Raw genomic sequence first — 21,113 nt, forward strand, 5'->3', positions numbered from 1 at the left:
GTTAATTGTGTTGGACTCTTCAGGCAAGTGTATATTTCTTTGAAGTATTTTATAAGTAAGCAGTATTGATATGCATCTGTTTGCAAGATATTTTTAATTAATTTATTTTATTAGTATATTTGTATTTAAACTGTAATTTTTATTTATTTTTAATTTTGTAGTGTTTTTCAATTTTACAATATTTGTTTGAAGACAAATGAAATAATCCATTTTTTACTTTTAAATTTTAACTAAATATCTTTCATTAACTGGTTTTCATAAAAATTGTTTTTATCAGGTTATTTGAAGTGTGAATATATTTTAGCAGCATTATTATTTAAAAAATTTTTATTCATTCAGGTGTTATTTTTTTTTCTTCTAATTATTGGTTTGATTTCAAATAAGAACAGTTTATTACCTCTTATGATTCTTTATTTTTATTTTTTTTATAAAGTTTATTTCTGCTTATGCAGATTCATATTTAAACATGAATCTGCTTTTTTTTACATAATAAATTACCTTCTGCACTACATTTAGTCGAATTAAAAATTATTAAGTAATGAATGATGATTCGTTTTTTATCTACTAATCATTAGAATGATCAATTTTTATTTTTTAATCTTAATTTCTAATTTTAAATGTTTACACAATTTATTTCTTTTAAATCTAAGAAGAGGTTTGTAGTTTTTTAGAATTGGAAAATTAGACTAAAAATAAGAGAGAGTGGAATTATTTTTTTATCATTAATTCTTTTTATTATATTTTGACCAGCCTAAGGAATTTGTTAAATATAGCAATAGTAATATAATCGAATAGACAAAAGTACTTTATTCATCAACATATTTGTACTTTCCAATACATCAGTCAAAATGCATAAAAGAGATAACATTCTGTGATTTTACTTTCAAAAATTGTGTTTTGCCATATGTAAGAGTTGAAATTTATTAATTATATTTTTTGTATTATAACTATCAACCGGTGGCTAACACTAATCCATAGGACAGCTAAAAATAATAAAAACACGTAAATATTGTAATTGCTACTTTTAGTTACTATTTTTTTTTTTTAACATGTGATAAAAATATGTACTATAATAAATAAAACTTTTTAAAACAGAAAAACTATAATTAAACACGAGAAAGTTTTCTGGTCTTTATTTTAAGTAAAATAAAAATTTTTATTTCTTGTAGTAGCACTTGGCTGCAACTTGAAATTGCGTGTGTATATTAAGAAATATGTATGTAAGCTGTGTAAAATATGCGCATGAGCTGTATGTAAGATGTGTATATGTGGATGTAAAATATGTAAATTCAATTTATTAGTATTAGTTAAAAGTTTGATGTGAAAACAGTAGATTATATATTTTCTTTTTTTATATTTTACGAGTTAATAATTTATAAAAGTCAACAAACTTTTCATTTCTTTCATTAGGAATTTTTCTTTCACATGGTGACATCACGTCGTGCAATTTTTCAAGAAATCTTTTCTAATTCTTTCATTAGCAAACTCAGGTCTTTTTGAAAAAAATTTCAAGATGTCTTTTTTAAGGTAATTGACTGGTGACTTCATTTGTGAGCAATATATTATAACAAAGATCTTAAGCTCTGGTTTTAATTTTTCTCAGTTACTTGGAGAGTTAAAATTTATATAATACTTTCTATTTAGCGTATGGTGTACAAATTACCACTTCTTGCTAATTATACAAGTTGCAGTTTATACAAGCTCTGAAGGTATAAAATCATGAGTTACTGACACCCAATAACAGTTTGTGTTTAGTTCCTCTTGCTCTAGTCTTGAAGAGGCTCAGATAATCGGAGAATGATGTCTTCAGTGAGCGATTAACTGCAGGTTCTACCTACAGCACCATTGTCATTACTTGTTACTTTGACCAGTATAATCTTCACAAAATAAACTAGCATTCTTTACTTCCTGGTCAGCATTAGATTGCAAGAAACATAAACAAGAGATGATTTTTTATGAACCATTTTTCCTCATGGTCTTGTGCAATATGTAACAGCAAGTCTTTATTTACTAGGCTGTAAATAATAAAATCATAAACTGCCAAACAGAATTTCATGAAATATTGCTTTCATTTGTTTTTAGAAACTATCAAAGAAGTTTATGATCAAAAGCTGCAACAATGAGTATTTTCAGTTTTATACTACCTAAACACATCTTTCCATTTCAGGAGCTATTGAATGTGTAATAGCATCTATTCTCTCTATACATTTGCTTCCTTATTTTATAATTAATGTTTTAATTTGTAATAATTAAATTTAAATGACTGCCTTTTAAATTTTCCAGTATTATTTTTGCTTATTAATAATCATATATATAGTTTTGTATTTTTTTAATTTACTTCCCAACTAATATTCTTAGAATTTTTCGAAAGCTGCTCCATTATCTTCTGTAAGTCTTCTTTCTTTCTCCTAAAACTAGTGTCATCAATATCAGCTAAAAAAGCTAGTTCTTGATTTCCTAACTCTGTTTCGTAGATGGTAATTTTTCTTATTCCTAAATTAGAGCCAAAATGGAAATTGATGTAAACAGTCCATCAGCTTACCTTGCTCTTCTGTGTTTCAAAACACTCGCTTATCTCATCCACCACATTAGCCTTTTTTTTAGTCTCATGAGCATTCTAAACATTCTTACCAGGTTTTTTGTTTACTTAAATCTAACAATTCATTTTGAATTTTTCTGTTTTCAGACTCATACCTTCTTATATGAAGAGGTTTATCTTCTCAGACTTATTCTAACAACTGTCAAATGAAAAATATCTAATCTTAGCTTGACGTGTTTCAACCCTGCTTGCTTCAGTAGTGTACTTTTAGCATTCTTTCCCTATTTTGGTATTGAAATATCCATCCACCATCATTATATTATAAATCTGAAACTCTGTCAAACCCCCATCCGTAAAAAAGCCTTACAAAGACTTCTCTCTTACCAAACAAAGTAGAGTAAATATTTCCATTTACTATACAGTAGTAATTATAAATCATCAATAGAGTCATTGGTATTCATCAGTCAGTTAAGTTTTATCAGCTCATAAAATTATGTATTAAAGTGTGCAAATAAATTTTAGGATTAATTAGGTAATTCAAGAAGTTAAATGAAAATCAGGGACAAATTCAAGAGAAGTAATGTATTTTATGAAGCAGATAAACAATTATAAGTTAAGTTATTATAGCTAAGTTATAGCTTTAAGTTATTTGAACGATTACTGAAGTAGTATAACAAAAAATATATGAATATGAAATCATTGCAAACTGCTATTTATCTATGGAATATATTATTTATTGTATTCATTAAAAACAATGTATTAAAATTTAGTTTGATAAGTTCAATACTATTTACGTTTATATAAAAATATTTTAATCCAACTTATCAGTCAATAATTTAATGTTAAAGCCTCTAAATATTTGTCAAAAAAATTAACTTTTTGCTATAAAATAAAGAAAATAATTGCATAAGATATAGCGTTTATGCTCATATCCAATTTTTTTTATAGTATTGCCTACTTTGATCAGATTTTAAAATAAAATTTAACTGAAATCAATTAATTAGTGACTATATATTCTTATAATTATTATTTTGTAGTATTTATTTTTAGTAATTATTAACATACATTTATATTTTATGCCTGCATGATTAGCACAAAATTTGCTTCCCTATAACCCAGACAGTAAAAAACTAAAGTTAATCAAGAGAGAAACTCACGATTAAAAACAAAAGAGAAAAAATAAAGTATACCAATAATAATAATATTCTTAGTATTCAAATAAGGATAATCATTGAAAAATAAGAATCATTAAATAGAACTATTACCAGAAAGATTGAACAAAATAAGCACCTTGACCACAATTTATTTAACAGTTTCAATTAATTTTTTCAGTATTAACTTTGCCAGCACAGTCAGCCCAGAAAATGAAGTATTTGATTTAATTTTTTGGGTGATTTAATCAGATTTATCTGGGCATAATTAAATACAAAATTGATAAATATATATCACTCGATCTGCTACCAAATCTAGATGTTACAGAATAGTTTCTTTTATTTTCATCATGCATCCAGGATTTCATCAACAGTGAGTCTTCTGTTGAATTGGACGCCAATGCCAGAATGGCAGTTAATGTTTTCTACATAAAGTGGTTGAGATTGATGGATTGTTCATTAACTTCAACTGCCAGTATGCATTATGTAGGTTTATAGTTGTGTTAAGTACCCTTGTGTGTAGATAATTCATTTCCATTGTCTATATTTTCATATTGTTTATATCTTGTCTACTTATTGAGGTCATCTACCTGTATTCTTAAGAATCCCATTTTTTATAAATAATACTAATAAACATGTACAAATAACAATATTATTAAAAAACTGAAGAACTCAAATGATTTCTTGTTATCGTTTAATGGTTAGAATCTGTTCATATAATGACTACATTAACTTTTTAATTTTTCATGCCTAAATTTAATAGACATGTTCTGAATGTCACAGGCAATTAATAATCTTTGATATATTCCAAATATGGACATTATCTGTGTGAACCTAGCTGAAAGTGCTTCAGTGTATTTATCACACACTATTCTCTATCATTATAAAATTCTAATTCGTGTACCCTTATGTTTAGATATTGAATGTGACAAAATGTATCATAGTTCATGAACTTTATTTTTTCTAAATTTTTAACAAGTCATTCAGTAGTCAAAATCTTCAGAAGATATGATGCCTGAGGACTTGGATTTTTCTGTATGTTGTGTGTGTGTGTGTGTGTGTGTGTGTGTGTGTGTGTGTGTGTGTGTGTGTACATGCACACACGGAAGTATACAACCAAAGCAGTACAAAATAAATAAGAAACTATGCTGCTACTTTATAACAAATTTTAAGTTTCAGCAATCCATCCTCAGTTAAACTAGTTGTTTTATATTTTTATCAGTAAATATTCTGCCACAAATGACTCTATTTTTTGTTTATTTTTGTAAACTATCATGTATTGTAAAAATCTTTTTTAAATGATCTACTGGTTTTGTTTTTATATATTTGTGTCTAGATTTATTATATTTAGTTAAAGAATACAACTTAATACACTTAGATTAAAAGGTAAATGAAACTATGCTACATTCTAGTAATTAAATTATTTTAGAAATCCACCAGTAGTCACTTGAAAAAAATTCTGTTGTTTTCTTTTATTATATTTTTCTGAAATGTGTGGACACCCTCTTTCAGACACACTGAAGTAATTTCCTAGTGATACTAAATACTATTAGTGACTCACTAAAGTATCAGACTGTAATTAGGGGATACAGGGGTCAAAACTGAACCTCGTAGTACAGCATTGTTAAGCTGACTTAGTGTCAACTCATTAACACATATCTCTTTTTGGACATTGTTCTGATTTGAGGATTGAGGAGATGCTGACTATTCTTGAGTTCTGGGCAGATGACAGTTCATTCATCCTTCTCTCAAGGGACATGAGTGATCCATCAGTCCTTATCACCTTTAGAAAATATCAGCTTGGGTTTTTTGAGGTTATTGTAATAAGCTCAGTTGTAACTAACGATGTATCATTGATAATTTTTATGATGTTAGGATATACTGCAACCATTATTTCATCATGAACATGCTATTTATTCTGATACCCAATCTTTGTCAATCATCAAGTTGGATATCAGGCTGTACTAGGCAACTGGACTTGTTAACATTTCACAACTTTCAATGAGGAGATCTAGAACTTCTGACATCTTATAAATGGAAAAATACTGTAACACTTTCTTATCTTTGTAAAATCTTGTTTTAACTCACATTTGTTATGCAAATAAAAGTCTGCATAAAAAAACTACCATGTTAATTGTGAAAAACTTACATTATCATCAACTAATTTCAGAAGTTTGATAAAAATCCTTTTACAACTTTTAAGTTCTTTATTATTCCCTGATCCTATTGAATGTCGTAGTCACACTGCGCATCATGAATAATAAATATCTTGAATGGAATGGAAATTTCCTGGCAAATAACCAAGAATGTATCGGGAAGGAGAATTTTGTCTTGTTTGAAGGATAAGTGTGTATTAGTTTTATTCTACTTTGATAATACTTGATTTTGCATACATAATAAGTTTATTAAGTGGAAACAAAGATGGCAAAATAGTACATTATTTTCTATTTGCATTGAATTTACTTGTGGAAAAGATGTGAAAAATAAGTCTTTAAAATCTTCACTGTTTATACCATTATCCCCAAACTTACCCTATAGATGGGTTCTGTCTTATGTCAAGAAAGTATTAGAATAAATAATACAGAAACTGCCTTTAAAAAGAGTCATGGAGAAGTTAAATCTGTAATACAACTTCATAGTTTTTCTAAAATACTAAAATGTCATTAAGTTTATTTATTGAGTTTATATGTTACTCGGTAAGTAATCCTACATTCAATTTTTTGTAAAAAGAAAAATGCTTATTCCAAAGCTTATACAATCATAAAAATATAAAATTCACAGTTAAGTATTGACATTACATTATTTGTTGTTGGGGTTCGGGTTGATGAACATAACTCTGTGGTGTGGTATGTAGATGCAGATTTTACCATTAAAATTGCTAATAACATGTACTACCGATTCCAGTCATTTTTTTTTTAACTGTAGCTCTTCTTTCAATGTTGACATAATTTTCTTTACAGTAGGCAATGCAAATATAAATTTTTTTAACACTTGTAATTTCAGTAATCAGCAAAAATTTTATTTTTTTAGTTTGTCTTCCTCTTGATTATCAAACTGAATGGAATCTCTTGTCAGCTCTTCATTGTGAGATACCGATGTACTTTGTTTACATCTTCACTAATTTCATTAAATTCAACTCACTGCAGTAAAGTAGAGATTTCATTAATTGTAAATACTTACCATTTTAATTTCTGAAAATGTCTGCTAAACAAGCATTTTATTCATTCTTCTTGCAATTCTGTAATACTTTTTCCATTTTTCTTTCAAACAAGTCAAATGCAGTTTACTATTAAATTTTTTCCAAATTCTTTTATTTTTATTTTTTAGTTTAATAAAACAATTTTTATATATTCTTCTTATAATAATATTATTTTATAATTTTTTTATTTTTTTGTGTCCGAGTGATGAGACATTAAAACCTTTGCGACCAGTATTGTGCCACTGAAACACCAGAAGCATTTCCTTGCCACAGATCTTCTAGTGTGCATTTGGTTGGGCAGAGGGTGCACTTTAGGAGATGTTCAGAGTCCTGAATCTCACCGCACTCGCAGTTCAGGTCATTAGGCTCTATTTGACGCCATCTAGCATGGTTAACTCTGGTTGGTGTAACCCCAGTTCGAAGCCGGTTTAAAGTCATCCATGTTTGCCAGTCCAGATGATGTCCCGTAGGTATTGGGGCCCTTTTTGGGAACCATGGAGGGCGGCTCAATAGATGTAGAGTTCAAAAATCCCTTTCTCAATTTCAGTCTCGGAGGATGTGGTCGCTCCATCTGGTACATTGTATGTCGTGTATCGAAAGATTGTCTGAACCATTCAGTGTACTTGGCTTCAGCTTGACGTATTCCAGGTTCCTCCATGCCCGCCGCTTGGTGCAACTTTTCAATAGGAGTGGGTTTCATACATACCGTTATAAAACGACAGGTCTCATTCAGCGCTATATCAACCTTTTTGGTTTGTGGTGATCTGTTCCACACAGAACATGCATACTCGGCTGTTGAATAGGACTAAGCTCTATCTGTCGTTGACAGGATGGTTGGCTTAGCACCTCATTTACTGCTTCGGAGTTTCCTCAGGAGATTGTTCCTCGTATTTACTTTCAACATTGTGCTTTGACAGTGAGCCCTATACGTAAGTGATCTGTCTAATATAACTCCAAGGTACTTTGGCGCTTCTGAATGTTCCAGCTGCTGATCGCTCCATGCAACATTCAATCGTCTTTTTGCTTCCCTGGTTTTCAGATGGTAGGCGCATACAATTGTTTTCGCTGGATTTGGTTTTAAGGAGTTTGTTTTATAATACTTTGTTTGTTTTGTTATAATACTAGAGTTATAATACTTTGTTTGTTATAATACTAGAGTTTGTTTTAAGGCAAGGTCGTCCACATACAGGAAATGCTCAGCCTCGGGGAAGATAGGTTGATTGTTGGTATACAGGTTGAAAAGTAAGGGTGATAACACCGCCCTGGGGCAGTCCATTCCTCTGGTTTCTCCAGCGACTTTTCTTTCCTTCAAAGCTAACATAAAAACGCCTGTTCTGTAGTAATGATTCTACTATTTTAGCTAGTTGGTGATCCCCTGTTGATATAAGTATTTTTTGTAGAAGCAGTCTGTGGTTTAATGTATCATAAGCCGCTGATAAGTCGACGTATGCAACGCCTGTGATGAGTTTGCCTAAAAGCCCTGTTCATTGTGCTCTGTCAACTTTAAAACTTGACCTGTACAGTTTTTGCCCAGTTGTTGAGGAATAAGTATTTGTTCAATAACTGGTTGAATGCGTTCCAGAATCATTCTCTCGTAAAGCTTGTACATGTGACTGAGAAGTGATATAGGTCTGTAACTGCTGGGTTCTTCAGGAGCTTTGCCCGGCTTGAGAAGTGCGACCACCTTGGATTTCCTCCATAGTTTCAGAATAGTGTATTTAATAGCACATTTGTTAGAGTTTAAGGACCCAGTTCCTGGTTATGTCTCTGAAATGTTTTATTTGCTCTGTTCAAATATCATCCTCTCCTGCGGCCTTCCCAACCTTCAATCCACTCACACATTTCTCCAGTTCTTGCATTATGAAAGGAGTGTTGAACATGCTACTAGTTGCTGGTATTATGGTACTCTTTTGCCGCTTAAAATTTGCATGTTGGGTCTTCCCGTTCAGAAGAAGTTGATGTGCTATTTGGTTGGAGGTTATCTGGCTAGATTGAGTTAAAACTTTCCTATCCCCGTTGAGCTTCTTTATCAAGGTCCAAGCCACTTTACTACTATGTGTCATATCCATCCTTTACAGGGTATCTATCCACTTTCTTTGTCTCTCTTTACCCATCAACTGGATCAGGGTTTCTCCACATGCAATTGTTTCCTCGCTGAAAAGGTCCTGGTCAAAAAGCTGCTTGTATCTGGTCAGTACATGCTGGCTGTCCTTTGATAAACCAGGTATGTAGTTCTTTCTACATCCTCTTGGAATATTCTTACGGGAAATTTCCCTTAGGCTGTTAACAAAGGTTTCATAATTTTGAGGTGTCGGCTCAAGATCAGTAACAGCTATATCCAGTTCAGAGGAAAATTGCTCCCAGTCCGCTTTTTTAAAGTTAAATCTCCTTTTGAATGAAATTTCAGTAGTTTTAATGGCTGAGTAGACGCTTATTTCAACAGGTCTGTGCTGCGATCTCGGGATATGGTCATATACCTCCTTGGCACAGCTCCCCCCAACACATGTGCTAGCAAAACACAGATCATGGTTATACCCTCTTCGCCATATTTTACTATAAAAAGAATTTGGGAGTTTCGGATCGTGTACCAGACTTAGCTGATTCTCCTCTGCCCACTCCTCAACTAATTGTCCATTCAGGTCTGTTTCCGTATATCCCCATGATAAACTATGGCTGTTAAAATCTCCTAATATCAGCTGAATTCTCTGTGAAAAAAAATTCTTAGGTGGGAGGAAACTGAAAGGCTTTCCTTGTGGCTTGTAAACGGATGTTACAGTGCAGTTTGTTAGTTCAATTGTGAGTATTTCAATATCATTATCGTCGGTAAAAGAGGTTGACTTTAGAGTCAAGTCTTCTCTGGTAAAAATAGCACTGCTGTACTTCGAACAGCACTTCAACTGCCAGTGTCATTCCATGGATTTGTGGTCTATTTCTCGTCAGGTCCCTGTACGTTTCTTGTACGCATAATATGTCACAATTAGTATTTTTACATAGAAGAGCAAGAAGCTCTTCCTTGTCTTTTGTAATTCCCTGAATATTAACTGAGATGGTCGTCAAAAATGGCACTGAAAAGTGCCTTTTTATTGGACTGGGTTGCATTGTCTCTATGCTCGGTGGTGAAAGGATCTGCCATCAAGAGTTAACACTTGACGTTGCCCAGGGTATGCCTGATTGCTATTTGTTTGCGTGTATAATTGCAGTCTACATGGAGGCTCCTTTCTGGTACCCCTATTTTATAATAATATTATTTCAACTTATGTTTTACATAGATGTTTTAAAATATTTTCATTAAGGTTATCTATTTAAATTAAAAATTTTAAACAGAATATTTTCCTAGGTTCAAGTTTTTTTTATGTACAGGCATAAACAGGTTATATAGTCTTTGATATGTCTTTGGTTATATAGTCTTTTATATTTAGTCAGGTTATAGTCTTTGATATGAACACAGGTTTTCCACCTTTTCTTATATATTTGATCGTCAGTCAACAGTGTCAATTTTGCAGCAGCTATTTAAAGCTATTGAGGAGACTTTAAAGTGGTGTGCTATCAAAGATTTCAGTCAAGTTATTAATCAAAGTTTCCAGTCACATATTATTCAAATTTTAGTGTGAATTGATACTTAGATACCTTACATTAAAACTAACACACATTTTTCTTCAATTTATTCTCTATAATAGTGTGTCTTTATTTCCATTAATAAGATTACAATGATTACAGTTATTAAACAGTAGTTAAGTATTGTTAATAATAGGCATTAAATAGACTTTCAGTTCTTGAATATAATCAGTAAATAAATGTTAATAAAAACCTTTGTACTAACACAAGAATTAGCATGACAAAAAAGTCATTTGTCAGATTTCCTCTACATAGTCAGCTGGTGGAATCAGTTGCTTATAATCTTTAAATATTACTAAATAAATGAAATTATCATTATATGTCAAATAATTATTAATTTATATTACATTACAGCGAACGTATTCTGTACAACTATCATGATGCTATATCATACTTAGTCCTCCCCGTACCTCAGCAATGTTATACTGCCTTTTTGTTTTTTTTAAGGATATAAAAATATCTTTAGTGGAACTAAGAGAGGAAGTCAAAGTGCTTTTAATTTCATCTGTTTTGTCTATTTATATTCAAAAGTAACTCCAACTTATCAACACTAAATTACCATTCATAAAGCCTCTCCCCCATGGACAGAACACCAACTCTTACACAAATTCAATCATACCCCCAAGTAAAACTGGTTCTTAGATAAATGCCAGCTTATATATATATATATATATATATATATATTGCACGCATAAGCCTACATATTAAAATTTAGAATCTATTTTAGCATACATTTAGATTAAAATTCTTGCATAAATAAAAATTAATTCCAAAAAGTATATTTTTTTTAAATATTAAATAAAAAAATTTTAATAAATGAATTCACTAAGCATACAGTTAACAATTAAACTCCCCAACTAACCAATTTTGATAGTTTCTTGCTTCCCAGACGCATCCCACCAGTATTTTCTAGTTATTTACAATCAAACCATTCTCTTCTAATTTCATTTAAGATTAGGCAAACACCTATAAAATGTTCAATACCCTCTATCACACCCAAGGTTGCATAACACACACTGATGCCTGTTTCCTTCCCTATTAGGTTCATTATATAGACCAAGTAGCCAGTTCTGTATATGGTACTCATCATTGCTCTATTATACTCATCTGATATAAGTCTTGTCACAAAGATTAAATACCAGCTGTTTATACAGAACATTATAATCGGCTCACTGTGCTCTATACAGCTACAAAGCCCATGAATTGTCTGCCATTTTTCCTGTTTTATAATTTAGTTAATCCCTCCAATATTCCTGGTTATTGAACAGTGGGCTTCAAAATTTATTTCTTAACTCCCTTCAATATTTAAACCACTCTACCTCTTTTGTTAATGTTAACTCATCTAATTTCTTGGGCAACCTATGATCAGTAATTTCAAGACTTTTAAAAACTTAACATGTAATTCAAAGAAAAAAGGTTTCATTAGCTGTTACCTGTTTTCAGATAGATGGCTTAATTTGGTGTACTTGAGGGAATTCTAAAAAAAATCTTCAGAGCAGATCTCTGGAAAATTTCAAAAGTTTCACAGTTTTATAACCCCAAACTTTTGCTTCATAACTTATTATCGCTCTTCACACAGCACAATATATTGCTCATTTAGCTGATACTGTTCTCTTGAGTTATTCTGTTTTCCCTAGAAAGTTTCTCTAGACATTGTTTTATAAAAACTTAGCAAATGATACCCTTTCCCTTGCATCCATCTTATATGCTTACAATGGGGTTAATGTAATTCCTAAGTATTTATAACTACTTGCAACATCAATTCGCTCCCCACCACACTACCATTTTTCCTTGCCACAATTTTTTCCTCCTTTTCTAAAACTCATTATTTTTTTACTTATTTAGATTAATTGTCAACCCCACAAGTTACAATAATTTTTAAAGTTATTAATCACTCTTTGCAGACTTTTAAGGTCAGACGACAGAAGCAGAATATCTTCCGCACACAGCAAGACTTACATTAAACCATCCAACAAATACACTTCCACTTAACTCATCCTATATGTCATTTAAAAACAGAGGTGACAGTAAACAACCCGGTTTTAGGCCATTAAAAGTTTCAAATTCAGACCTCAAACCCTCGCTCCATCATACCTGCGATTTTGTATGCTTATAAAACAATTAATTAAAACAATAAAGTAAATCCCAAGTTACATACTTTATAAAAAGGGTGTCTCTCTGTTAACTTTATCAGAAGCCATCTGCAAATCAACAAACAATGTATATGGCTTAAACCAACTACTTTTCAGTTTTAAATTTATAATGCTAATCAAATTTAAAATATCATTTGTAGAATATCCCTTACAGAACCCTGCTTGGTACTCAATCAATATTCAGTTATTGTGCACCCAATTATCTAGTCGATTTAATAAGATCTCTGTAAACAATTAAGTTAATGTATTCATAAATTTTCCACATCCAATACATTCCCTTTTTATAGAGGGGAAAAATAATTTATCCTTTAAGAGTGGTATTAATCACGATCAAATAGATGACTAAAATAATTTGCTGTTAATTGCAAATATTCTATTGGGCTTTTTAGAAAATTCATTGGGATTTTATCATCCCCTAGTGCCTCTTCAATTCATATAAATCATCTAGTTAGCATTATCTTATAAAGAATCCTGAATTACTTTAACCCTTTTCTGAATTTATCATTTTTAATAAGTAAAAAAAAAAAATACTTCCATAGCTTCTTTAACTGCTGCAATAACTGTTATTTTAATGAATGAAAATTATGTATTCTTTTTAATGATTTGGGTAGAAAAGGAAATCTTCCTGATTTTTTTTTCTTTCTTTAGGAAGTTTGTACTCTTGATTCTGTTTGTTTGGACAGTTGAAATACCAACAGATATTGAGTTTAATTTGTACATATTTCTCTGATTTTATCTGCGTTATCTCAATCCAAAGCATTGTCTTATTAATCTAGTAATTAAATTTTATTTTCTTGATTTCTTACCATTTACATAATGTTCCATAAGAGAAAGTTTCTCCCTAAAAATGTAACTTTATTCTGTAAACTCAAACTGTTTATTATTTTTAATAGTTAACAAAACCACAAAAAAAAATACAAACATGCATGGTCACAATAGGCTCCATGAACTTCAGTTTTGTTATTAAAATAGAAACAGATTTTATGAAAGATTCAACCCATAAATAACTTGCATAAAAATCTATTGAGAATATCCATTATGAGAAAAAAGCGCCCTTCCTCCTGAGATCCTGAAATTTCTTAAGTAATGTGCTTGTTACTTGTATTGAAGGATGTTCATTTACAAATGTAAATTAATTTCATAACCAACTTTTGTATTTATATTTCTTTAAAGGAACTAAATAACAGCTATTATTTTCACTGTTTTCCTGTATTAGGTTGTGCCTATTTTGTTTATGTATTAATAAATTAAATTTGGTGTGTTTTTGTTAACTAATTTAACCCACAGTTTCTGTTGCCATGCTTTGTACCTGATTTGTTAAAATTTTCTTTATTTATCGAATTACAGTGATCAAATTTACATAATTTTTCTTTATTGTATCTTTGGACCAGAATTATTTAATTTTTATAGTTACTGAACTGTCATTAATTATTGCATATTATTGTCATCTCCTGTTCACATTATTTTTTTTAATAATTTGATTTTGAGGTAGAGATATCTTAAATTTAACTGCAAAGTATATTTGATTATTTAAAATAGATAAATGTGTTTATGGTGTAGTTTTTGCTGTAATAAAACATCTAATTATTTTTAAAATATTTTTATTCATGAAGAAAAACATAGAAAACATACAAAATCACAACATAACAATAGAACATCAACCTGAATTTATCATATGTATTGAATTACTGATCGATAGTTATCCAGCTAAAACTTTATTGTTTTAATGACGTGTAATTTAAAATATAAATATGTGTATATTTATAGATATGACACTGTCCCAAAATATTCATATGTAAATATAACCATCAAAAGATTATGTAGTGATATTACAAATCAAATTTTTCATACGATTAATTTATTTGATGATAAAGGTTTAGTAAAAATATCTGCTGCTAGTCATGATTCATAAATATAATCAAAATCTTTTGGCAGAGTTTGTAGCAATCGAGCACATAAATCATTTTCAGCAACTGGATTACCAGGTAACATTTTTGTTTGTTATCAAATTTTGCACAACACCATCTGATTCCCATTGGATATTATAAAGCTGGTGCTGCATTAAATCTACATTTTAAGTAGACAACATGATAAACTTGATTCAACTTATCCCAAATATTATAGTATTGTATCCAGCTACACGAAGTGATTGCTTTATATTTAGAGATAAAATAAGAAATGTTTTCACTTGTGCATTTCCTATTTTCCACTTATAAAGATTGTTTTCATAATTTTTCAGTACCTGGTTCAGATTTTATAAATGTATTATAAACTATATAGTTTGTGATACAAACTAAAATAGTTTTACCTGTTAACCAATTTCTTTCACCAATGAGCTTCTCTTGTGTTGCTTGTCATCACTCTTCATAATAAATGTATTGTTTGTATCTCAAACATTTTTCTTTTGTTATAACCTCAAAAAATTAATGTACAACTTGCATGATACAATATAACTTTTAACATCCACTTTCTGTTGGTATTTTATTCTTTCGTCAAAATTCTATTTACCAAAAGAAACAACCTTGCTTGGCTATCATGTTATTGTAAAACATCTAATTAATTTTTACATATTTTAATTGATTAAGAAAAATATAGAAAACATCTAAAATTACATCATAATAGAGGTAAAACCTTTATTGACATTAACATAAATTATGAATATTTATACATATATTTATGACAGTTTTGGATTAAGAATTGCTGTATATTGTACAATTTCTTTTGTAATAATATGACATAATTTTATGCTGATTCAACATAGCCATAAGTATTGAACTAATAAAATTATTTTATCAGTTTTTTTATCCTGTACTGATGTACAATTAACTATATGTGTGTCTGTGGTTAATTGAACACTGATACTGCATTCTGTACTTGTTTATTTTTTTTGTGTCTGTATGGAGAAGTAGTATTAATTTTAGTTGCATTAAAGTTTTTTTTCATTAATTACAGATGAGGTTTGCCATTGAGATTAGTAAGCCATTTATAAAAAAAATGGCTTACTAATCTGTAAATAAATGCCTTGTTATTAGCAATAAATGGCAGTTATCCTCTAGTTTTATGTCCGTTCTGCCTTCTCTTAATCTTTATGCCAGTCTTAATCCTTAATCTTAATTGTGATGGCCCATGCCATCATTTTTATTGGCGCTGACAGAAATATGAATTGTCATCTTTATGGGATATATTCTAGCTCATCAGTATTGCTTATATGAAATCAAAATCTGTCTGATAATTGGCAATTCTACTTCGAGTTATTGTCTGCTTCCTTCGCAGTCACCCTTTCATTATAATTCTTCCATTCCTTGGATGAAACTTTGGAAATTCTGTTAAGTTATGCTCTTGGAGGTCTGATAAAAAGCTAAACTAATATCCCGTATCCATCAAGTAGAACATCTCCTATCCAAAAAATTTTATTTTACTGCTTACATTTTAGAAGTCAGTCGGGTCTCGTAATCATTTGCAATCATTTTAATGACACGTTACTTATAGTACTCTTTAAAAAGCAGTTGTTTCTAACAAGAATGGAAAAAGTTAGGTTTAATACTGTGTTAAACTTTTTCTTTACTGTATTTTGTTGTGAGTTTCAATTTATATGAAGAAAGCCTATAATAGAAATTATTGAAAATTATTCATACTAAGAATAAAATAAAGTTCTGACCTGATACTTGTCTATATAGATGTCTCTGTATCTATTGCTGAGGAATAAATCTTTTAACAAAGAAACCAAATTCCTGTCAGTTTAATGGAAATATTTTCCTACACATCCTATTTTTAATTGAAATTATAATTTCTGTAAATAGTGTATTTTAACAAGCAAAGTAAAAAAAAATGTTATCAGAGCTGAATTTTATTTAAAAGGTATATTGAAGATGATCATTGGAAAGATTTTTAACACTTAAATGAGATTAAATTATTTTCTTAATTATAACTTAAAAATTAACTTTACAAAAAAAAACTGTTGCTTGTACTTTATGTTTTGTGTATAGTACAAGTACAAGATTTAAACCTGCCTTTTGGATGATTGACCAAGACAATAACATTGCACCATGGAGGTCAACAGAATGCTCATTATTATAGACTTTCTTCAAATTAAGTAAAGCTTAATTAAAATTAAAATTATCAAACAGATTTTAGTTTTATATGGTATAAAATTAAATTTGTTCCAGTAAGAAGCTTTGTGTAAAACAACTTTTTAAAGGTTTTTTTATCATCCGAACCATAATAGAGAATCAAAATAATTTTAAAAATGTTATAAAAATAAATTTGAATCTTAATGAAGTAATGTAAAAATAAATGAATAGTTGAATTTTATGTACATTTTAGCAGTCAATAAGTTATATCACATTTACCAAAAATGTGATGCCAAAAAAAAAATTAAACATTCTTTCGTATGGGATGAACCAAACTGATTTTAGCAGAGGTAACAATTTTTTTTACCTCTGGGACCACCATCAGGTGCCTGACCGAGATTCGAACCCAGAATGGCATTTTCACACTCTTCAAAACATTCATCTCATCCTCTGAAGAAGTAACAATTAACTAACGTCATTCTCACTATCTACATAGTTGCACAAGGCTTATAACATTAAACAGTTGCTATCTCAGTGGATGAAAATTGTAACCTACAAAAATTTTTTTATATATATATATATATGTCTTTATTTAGTAGAAGAGTCCATTATTTCTGTATCGGTTAAATTTAACGTAGATATATTTTTATTACTGAACAATTGTAAATGTACTTATTCACTTAAACTATTAAAATAAAAGCATGGTAGTAAGTAGACAGGTTCTTTAAATAAAGTCTTCTAATAAATCAAATTTTAGTAGTTTTAAATTTCTTAAAAGAAGACAAAAACAAATTAAAATTCTATTGATTTTCCTTTTGTAATGATAAATAAAAATGAGATTTCTATTATCCACATCTACCCATTCAATTATTCATAATTTATGTAAGAAAATTTGAATCAATGGTCTGCTGGAAGTTCCCAAATTTAGTTTCTCTCTTATCAAAGTTGAGTACTGTTTACTCTCAATTGTTTGCAAGTAGCAATGTGTTAGAGTGAACCCATACTACTCACCTACATATGTAGTTGTCATTCTTGTACACAGAGGTTATATAAAATAATAATAAGCATTATATTTATTCATAACCTACAACACTATATTGTGAATAAGGTATTTAATTGCATGGCAATCTGCAAGTTTTCAGATATCTGATGCAGCTTTATTTTTTCAGGATCTTTAGTTTAGCCTCAAAGTATTTATAAGTTGAGATAGATATACCAGGTGACAATATATTCTTCTTCAGTATGTAACAGAACATTACACAACTTATTTTATTTAAATGAGGGTAAAATTATCCATAAAAACATGTTAAACATTAACTGTTATATAATTTCTTAAAGATTTAAAAAAAAAGATACTTCTATTTTTATTAAGGTCAAACTATTGAGTCATACTACTTTTTTTTATTATTTTATCTACTGTATGTTAAACTGTACACCAGCTTATCCTTTTTGTGATATCATTGTATTCAGCTGTGATTTTTCTTGTAATTATTTATAATTTGTGCTTTTCTTTTTAACCTTCTTAAAAGTAGATCCCCAAAAAGTGTTCACTTCATTAATTAAGTTGAATTTTTTTTGTTTTTTATTAATCCAGGATTAGAATTTAAATGATAATCTGAATTAACTGAAATTTTACTTGGCATATCTACATCCAATTGTGTCTGAATTATTCAGATATGTATATTCAACTGCCTCTAACCTTAGAGCGATAGAAGTATAACTGACCTGTAAGTGATTGTTGCTTAGAAATTTTATATGTTCTTTGCATAATTTAAAAATATGTTTCTTGTAGTATTATTTTTTTAGGGCTTAAGTAACAGGTATTACTTCCTTGAATTCTTTTAACTTAGATGCTTAAAAGGTGATGTACTTATGTTACTTAAACCCCCAATATTAATCTGGATTGATGTAATAAAATAAATAACTTTTTTATTCTATTGATTAGAAAAATTATTTGAATTCAGTATTCACATTAGATTTAAAAATAAACTTCACTTTTATATTAAGCTTAATGTGGTAAGTTCATTCTACCAACTAGTATTTGAGATGTGTAGTAAACCTACTATTACCTGTTGTAAGTTTATTATTAAACTTTCATAGTTATCCCTTATTTTTTCATTGATATCCTTATTGAAATTATTTAGTTTTTGTGATGTAAATATTTCAGTGTGAAAGACTAAAAGGATTTCTCTTTCCCTTTTCTGTACTGTTCCTACATATCCTAAGTAAGTTTTATGTTGTTTTTTTTAATATGTATAATTTTGATGACATTTATTGTGTACTTTTAGTTTTAATTTAATTTTTTGGTGTATAATGGTTACATTAAAAATTGTTTGCATAGTTTGTGTAAGTTTAAAAATGATACTTCTTTGAAAGACAGTCCCGTACCAGTTTTACTATAAAGAAATTTTGTATGATTTTAGAATTATTTTAAGTAAATTAGTATAGTGAGTAATGATAGAAAAGTCTGTACCTCAGAAACCTACATTTTTGTGTGCTTGATAGCTATTGAAACTGTTCATATGGGTCTAAACCAACCTTTCAATGTTCAAAAATGTAGAGAAAAAACTATATTGATTTTGAAATATAGTAAAAAAAGGGGGTTGGAATATGTGATTTTAACAGACATCATCTACTAATGTGGATACATTTTACTATCTGAATGATTAAAGTGTACCTTCTCAACTTCATGTCTCCATTATCTCTGAAATTAAATGCAAAATTTAATTCCCTGTTAACAAAATTAATAAATATCGTGCAATTTTTCAAATTGTTTTAAACCCTGTAGAAGTTCCACTTTATCAGTTAAAAACCAGTCAGTTTTTGTATTTTTTAAATATAAAAATGACTTTAGTGGTTAGGATTCAGTTTTAAAAAATTGCATATCAAAAAATTATAAAATCTGTTAAAATACAACAAAAAAAATGATTTAATATACGTACATATTGGGGCCCTTACGAATGTAAAGATTTTCATATAATTTTTTTTTTATTAGTTATTATTTAAAAAATGGTCAGTGATAAATAGTAATATATTATTTGGCATTGTGATTCCAAATTAAGATGCTGGAAATTTTTATTATTGTAATACTTTGAATGATGCTGGATCGATGCCATTCTCTTACATTATTGTTGAATTTATATCTGAATGGGTTGCTGCCTCATTCTAGAAAATCTAAACTAAGACCAGTTGTTATCCTTAAGTAGTACAAATATTCAATGTGTTATTTTAACATTACTTGTTTGGTTGTCTTGTGAGCATTTAATCATTGACAGGGAATGAAACCTGTCACTGATACACTAAGCAGCTGAAGGGATCTTTTGGCATGTTGCAACCTAAATTTATTGTGGTACAATTCTTCTTCAGTAGCTGACAGTTTATTGTAGAACCTTATTTTATACCACTAGTGAAGTCCTCAGCTACAATTAACAAACTTTTAGTATCTATCTGAAGTAATCTATTTATATTATTTATTATGCATAATATTTTAACAAAAACAATTTAATATCAGTGAACAGTAAATTTTAGATACTTGGCTGGTTGTTGATAGTTGTTTTTCAATTAATTTAAAAAATGATATGGCATCATCTTTTAAATTAGTTCTTATTAAATTTTTTTATTAATCTATATGTTAAAAAATATACGGGGTTGTTTTTTGTAACGTGTAAGTTATTTATTTTTAATATTTACTTTTTCTATTTTAATTTAATATTAAATAATGGTTGATTTCGTTTAAAACTTATGAATGACAAAGAGATCTTAATGTAGGCCTATATTAAGTACGAGTATAACGTGTTATATTTTATATCCTTGTGAATTTTTTTTTATGGTATGTGTGTGCAATATTATTACATTTTTTGTTGTATATAATTTGTTTGATTTGTATTGGATTATTTGTTGTTAAATTAAACAGTTACAATGTATAATTCTGTACTGTATTGTAATTTTATTATATAATATGGTATTATTTTACTGCTATTATTGTTGTAAATATATTAACAGTTGTATTTAAAATATTTTTTATCCTCATTATCAGTTATATAAAGTATCAGTTATCCTCATTTATTTATTTATTTATTTACTCATATTCATTCATTCTGATATTCAGAATAATAATGTTAGGGTAATGAGGAGATCAATTATAATAAAAGTTACCCCTTTCTTTTATATTTTATTCAGTAATTTTTTTTTTTTAAGTATAAATTTCTTAAACGTAAATGCAAGTAATTTAAATATACTAGCCATTTCAGAACCATACGCCAATCTCTCGGGAACTGAATCTGTAGTTAAAAATAGAGAAAAAAGTTTGTATAAACATAGGCTCGAAAATGCTTCCTTAGCGAGTTACGGCTAGCGAAAGATTTCGCCCCGATTTTGGTTATTCGG

The sequence above is a fragment of the Lycorma delicatula genome, chromosome 1 (assembly GCF_047948215.1).
Source record: "Lycorma delicatula isolate Av1 chromosome 1, ASM4794821v1, whole genome shotgun sequence".
Lineage (NCBI taxonomy): Eukaryota > Metazoa > Arthropoda > Insecta > Hemiptera > Fulgoridae > Lycorma > Lycorma delicatula.